The sequence below is a fragment of the Talpa occidentalis genome, unplaced genomic scaffold, assembly GCF_014898055.3.
Source record: "Talpa occidentalis isolate TD23 unplaced genomic scaffold, MPIMG_talOcc4v2.1 talOcc4.15, whole genome shotgun sequence".
Classification (NCBI taxonomy): domain Eukaryota; kingdom Metazoa; phylum Chordata; class Mammalia; order Eulipotyphla; family Talpidae; genus Talpa; species Talpa occidentalis.
This window is the reverse complement of record NW_023601543.1, coordinates 35518081-35524757: the sequence shown is the minus strand read 5'-3', so window position 1 is coordinate 35524757 and position 6677 is coordinate 35518081. Positions and strand designations below refer to the sequence as shown.

Here is a 6677-nt window from a genome sequence, read left to right as displayed (position 1 = left end):
AGTGATTCTCACATTGTTCTTGTGACCATCATGTCTGGCTGTTGTCTCCATGAGCTTCTAAAATGTGAGAATAAGCTGTATGTGTCTGGGGTTTTTTGTTTGTTTGTTTGTTTGTTTGTTTCCCTAATAATCACTTTTGAAGTTTCATAAGAAGCTTCATCTAGACTATAAAAAGTCAAAAATACGTTTGAAGCCATTCTGGGTTTATTATTCAGGTCATTTACCAGATATTGTAACATGGATGCCAACGAGATACCGCTGTTGGCAACTTCATGGAGCATGCAAAAGCAATCCTCAGCGTATATACTCGCATATCAAACACCTTACATACAAGTATTTGATTAATTACATTAGATGGACATTGTCTGTATAACTACGAATTTGAGCTTATTGGGTTATGGTGGTACCCGGGTATCACTGATGAAGGTTCTTGATATGTTCTTCAAGAAAATGAAGGTCATGTGAGACAATGTTATTTTCACGTCAGGTGGTCAAAAGCATCATTGTTTTCGTCATCCTTTGCAACTGTCTGTCTGAGAATTGGAACCTCTAAATTGTAGTGCTCCCTTCGCATAGATCTTGCTGTGTTCTGGGAGCCTTCTTTGTTCTGCTGCATTTTAAGCTTCAATGGTTAAATCTATTTTGTCATCATAGACATTGAACCAGAATATTATTCCTTATAGGGCCACTTAATCAAAGTCACTGTTTCACTTCAATTGTGATCACAAAAAGAGCAGGACTCATATGTGTCCCCATTTACTAATAATACAAGGACATTTTCTTCACCACAATCTGTAATTCAGTCACTAAAACCTTATTATATTGATAATAGGTTGCTTCATAGACTACCTGGAAAAGAAATTGCCTTTCAGGTTCTTTGTCAAAGTATGCTTTGATGAACTCCAATAGTTCAGGAGTGCCTTAGAAGTAATGAACTTCACATTACTATTAGGATGTTCTTTCCTCTTCCCCAGGATTATGGCAGTCAGAATTGTATTGGATTTATCCTGCAGCTGCTCTGTATGAATATCTTGGCAGATGTAACAAATTGCATCCAATGTCAACTCTTTCATGTGCTCTGTGCTGTCGAGGTTTGTGACATTGGCAACTAACTGAAGAGTGCATTCTGACCATTTGTTCACTCAGATCTCTGCACAAACAGTATCTGCCATCACTGTGAAGAAGAACTAAGCCTGTAGTTTTCTGTGCCCAAAGTCTGCAAAATAGTTCTTGGCTTCTCCATCAAACATTAACATTTATGTAAGCCATTCTGCTGATGTTCTGTCTTGATGTTTGGATCTTTAGATGGCAGAGTTCTTGATTTGTAGACTAGTGAAACCCTGCCAAAGTGACTGTTCCCTGATTTTTTGGCACTCTGGACAGTTCCAGAAGGACCTTTGGCAAGTTTCAATACTCTATACTCCAGGAACTTCTACACAGTTTCTAGTTCAAGCAGGGGTAGGAACATGGCTTTCTCAAGCATTGGATCAGTTTCAAAGTAAAGGTGAGACAGTTGCTTCTACTCAAGTAACACTTGATTTCTTAGATAATAACTCAACCTGGGGACAGGGGTTTGAGTCATATGGCAATGGATAGAGTGAATAAGTCACAAGTTCACTCATTTGTGTCTTCTTGATAGAGAATCCTTTCCCCCCAGTCCTTCCCTCTCACTTTCCTTTTATATTATTAACAGTGGCAGCTTCTCTGGTGGTGGGGAGAGGGGACTATGGCAGCTCAGAGCAAGGCTGCAAGTTGGTTGATGTGGAAAGGAGAAAGGGAAGCAATGAGTGAACAGAGGCCAACAGTGAGGGAGAATTTTGTTGCACTCTAGATTATAGAAACTAAAAGTTAAATCATGAACACCAGAAGCCATTAAAATGACATACTATTTATGGGAGAGTGTGCATGAATATGAGTAATCAGTTCATTGTCTTGGCCAAGTGCCCAAAGAGGTGATAATATCTTATAGTCCCAGTGGTTTTCTTAAAGAAGTTTCATTACAGAAGTTCTTACAGTCTATCATTTACCCAAAATTTCTTCATACCAGTGAATGTGAGAGAATCAAACTTTCATTATTGATTAAATGCTTTGGGATTCAGATGGGTGACAGGAAATTTTCTTTTTAAATTGATGATATTATGGGACTAAAGAACCATACATTAGACTTTTTCTGCCAAACTTGTACAAATGTGCAACACTATGATCAGGGGTGTCATTTGCAATATATGGAAGTAAAAGAAATTATTTGTTCTTTGTCACTTCTTAGACCCATCTGGTATAGACCTGAAATATTAGAGTTGTAACTCTATGCATTAAATGCAAGAGGTTAAGATGCAATCCATGAAGCTCTCCGCAGCCACTGCAGCATGAGTTCGGTCCCTGGCCAGGGAGCTACCCATATGACGCAGCAGACCTCTCCTGACACACCTGCTGCTACCCTCAGCAGTGTATTTCAGTTGATCTGCCTGTTCTGCTCCTCACTCTGTCTCTGGTGAATCCTCTCACCCCCCCCCACACACACACCTCTGGTTTGTACCCCAGTTCTTGTATGCATAAATAAATAAATCTTTAAAAATAAAATGTTATGTAGGCAAGCATGTCAAATATAGTACAAGGCTACAAGGGCAGAAGAACAAGGAGCAACATGAAAATAATTTTCATTTGCTATTTGTGACCAGAAATGATCTGGTAAATAAGGGTAGTTACAGTATAGCCTATGAATTTCATCCTGGAAGGGACAAATAACTGGTATAGCCAAGAGGTAAAAGTCAGAAAACATGTTCCAAATACACCTTCTGAGGGAAAACTTTGACGGATTGCAAAAGACTAGATAGAACATTAATTTGGGACAACAGAGCTAGGAATATGTTCTGTACCAGGTACAGGGAAGCAAATACTCTCCTGGCTTTACATATAGTTGACTTTAGAAAGAATTTTCTCAGAAGGCCTGTGCTTAGAAGACTTTCTGCAAAAGTTTTCCAATTTGTAGTTGCAGCTAATGGTCGCAAAGAAAGTAGATTTACTTATCATAGACATGAAAATTGTGCTTTCTTGTTTTGGCAAGAAATTTGTGGAACTGGTGAGTGTTTTCCATAAGGTTGTCTTTTACCTAATATTAGTGGATTTGGTTTTTACCTACTACTCCATATTTTCAGAGTGCCCAGATGTCTCTAGAAAGTCACAAGGTAGGGACTCCCTGGTGGCACAGGCGGTTGAGCACAGTGCTGTGAGCTGTCTTCAGCCTCCCAGCGTGGTTTCCATCCCAGCCCACTGCAGAGATACCCACATGGTGGAGATACCCACATGGCGCAGCAGACCTCTCCTGTCTCGCCTGCTGCTCCCCTCAGCAGTGTATTTCAGTCAATCAGCCTGTTCTGTTCCCCATTTTGTCTCTGGTAAATCCTCTCACCCTCCCACACATCTGGCCTGTACCCCAGTTTTTGTATGCATGAATCAATAAATTTTTTTTTTAAAAGAAAGTCACGGGCCTCCCCTGGTGGCACAGGCAGTTGAGCGCCACACTGTGGAGCTGTCTGCAGCATCTGCAATGCCAGTTTGATCCTGCCCCGCCAGCGAGGGTCCCACATGGCGTGGCAGAAGTCTCCTGTATCACCCACTGCTCCCCTCAGCAGTGTATTTTGTCAGTCCGCCTGTTCTGTTTCCCGCTCTGTCTCTGGTGAATCCTATCACCCTCCCGGGCATCTGGCCTATACCCCGGTTCTTGTATAAATAAATAAATAAATCTTAAAAAAAAAGTCACAGGTAAAAATGGAGTGTGTAGTTTGGAAGTATTATTCACTACATTACTGTGATTCTTAATCCAATACCTTTTTTATGATAAATATTTCTTAAAAGCTTCTTCAAAATTAATAAATGAAGTTTATTCATACTCTGACCTACTGATGCCCTATTAAACAAATAATATAATGTCCTGAGAGTAATATTAAGGGTAAATGGGAGGAATATAATTTTAATAAAATAGTATGTATTTAAATATGAAAATATACAGATAAAAACACTCCAGGAGACAAAATGGTCAGTTGTTTACAACTATAGGTAAAATCATTATAACATGTCAGCTACCAAGGTAGACTTTGTATCTGCTCAGAACTCTAATATGGCAGTGCCATGTGCCAGTTCTGTATTTGATATGATTTTGCCAAATGATGATAAATGCTTATGTTTCAAATAAAAGGAAGAATATATTTACTCAAATTACAGTGCATAAAAAATTTTCAACTACAGGAATGTGTATTGGGATGTTTGAAAGTCATATAACAGATATTTATCAAGCACTCCTTAAGTACTGGACATTGTCCTAGGTATTTGAAATACAATAGCAAGAAAAACTAGTAAGCATCTCTGCATACATGTAATTTAAAGACAAGATAGGAATGAACTAGACAATAAACATAATAAATAAATTCAATAGCAAGTTTTAAGGTAGTGTGTTCCTTGGGAAATCATAAAGCAGGATGATTTTGGGGGATACCAGGATCTGGTAGATAGTTGGAATTTGCTATAGGTGTGGCTATTGTAGACCTCATTCAGAAGATGCTATGTGCACAAACTCTGGAAGGAGCTTAGGGAGTTAATTGTCAGTTATCTGGTGAAAAGCTTTCTGGCAGAGGAAACTGCAAGTGCAAAGGCTCTCATGAAGGTATATGCCTGATATTTTCAAGGTGCAGCAAAGAGGCCAATATAGCTAAAGCCAAATGTATGAAGAGGGAGTAGAAGGACTTCCCTTCTGACTTGAGGTCAGACAGGGATGGGAGAAGGGCATATCATGACCTTTGCAGGCCACTTTAAGAACTTCAAATTTTATCCCAATTAATGTGGGAAGCTATGGTAGGATTTTGAATAGAAGAATGACATATCTGACTTATGATTTTTTTTAAAGATTTATTTATTTATGCATACAAGAACTGGGGTACAGGCCAGAGGTGTGGGAGGTGGTGAGAGGATTCAGCAGAGACAGAGTGGGGAACCCAACAGGCATACTGACTGAAATACACTGCTGAGGGGAGCAGCAGGCGAGATAGGAGAGGTCTGCTGTGCCATGTGTGTTGCTCCCTGGATGGCCGGGGATCGAACTCATGCTGCAGAGACTGCGGATAGCTTTATAGTGCTGTGCTTAGCTTCACAGTGCTGTGCTTAACTCTGTGCCACCAGGGAGGCCCTGACTTACGATTTAAATGGATGTTGTGTTAGGAATAGTCTGCCTGCAGGTAAGGTGGTGGGGAGAGAGGAAATAAGAATCAGAGTCTTGTTGCAAGGATATTGTAGTAATCCAGGCAAGAAATGATTATGACTAAGTCAGCGTTTTATTTGTAGACATGATAATAAGAAGCAGCTGGATTTTGGATAAGTTCTAAAGGACCAGCAGGATTTCTTGTTGAATGAACTATGAAGTATGATATAAATAATGGGATGAAGCATGATTTCCAAGTTTTTAGTCTGAGTTTCTGGTTGGTGAAATTTATTATTTACTGAAAAAGGAAAGATGGCTACTTTTATATAGTGGAGGAGGAGGGACATTGAGTTCAGTTTTTAAGATGTTGAGTCTGAAATGTCTACTAGACATCTAAGTGATGTTGATAGGCAATTGAAAATATAAGTATTATATTCAGAAGGGAGAGCTGGGCTAAAGTTAAAAACTTGAGAGTCTTAGCTATATAAATGATGCTTCAAGTCATGTACTGGGTGAGTTTACCATTGATGGAGATAAAAAGAGGAACTTCACATTTAGCACAATATCTGGCTTCTCCAGAAGGTGTCTTCAACTCCATTAACAGGGTTCAAGGAGAATCTACAAAATTTTTCAAAAATAATTATTCTTGGGCCTCCCCTGGTGGCACAGCGGTTGAGCGCTGGGTTGCGAAGCTGCCCGCAGCCTCTGCAGCGCTGGTTCGATCCCCGGCCACCGGCGAGGGTCCCACAAAAAAACAAAACAAAACAAAACAAAAACAACAAAAAATAATTATTATTCTCCAAAAGAAATTAATGGTGGGTTTTGTACACTATAAATAAGATTGCAATTTTTCAGGATTTATATTCCATCATCAGAGTTCATAGAGAACACTGGGAATAACATTGGGAATAATATTCAGATTCTGTAAGTGTTCTCAACAACAGCAGTGGGTCAAGAGTGGTACATATACACCATGGAATATTACTCAGCATTCAAAAAAGAGAAACACATGCAATTTGCAGCAACATGGATGGCGCTGGAAGGGATCATGCTCAGCGAAATAAGCCAGAAAGAAAAAGAAAAATACCGGATGGTCTCACTCATAGCAGGAATCTAGAAAACTCAAATAAGGGACCAGGAAAAAGAATAACTACAAGAAAGAAAATATCAAAATCAACAAACAACTATGAACCAGAGACACTCTATGGGTGGTGGGGGGCAGGGAAAGGAGGGCTTGGGGTCAAAATAAGGGGGTTGTAATTGTATGGGAAATATAAAAATGAAATTTAAATAAATAAAAAATAAAAATAAAAAAAAGAGTGAAAATTTAGACTGGGGCTATGATCCTGCTTTGTCTAGACATTCTAACTTCCATAATCAGTAATCAAGGTGGATTCTGAGCATGGAAGTAACATTTGGCTTTCTATTCCATAGAAATAGTCATTTACTAATCCTGGTAATGACTAATAACTTCTACTCTTCTCTA

General features: G+C 39.2%; 1 pseudogene; it reads right to left on the bottom strand.

Moving 5' to 3' along the window:
* Positions 1–414: 414 nt before the first annotated feature.
* On the bottom strand, positions 415–1219 carry LOC119245579 (importin subunit beta-1-like; annotated as a pseudogene).
* Positions 1220–6677: the final 5458 nt, after the last annotated feature.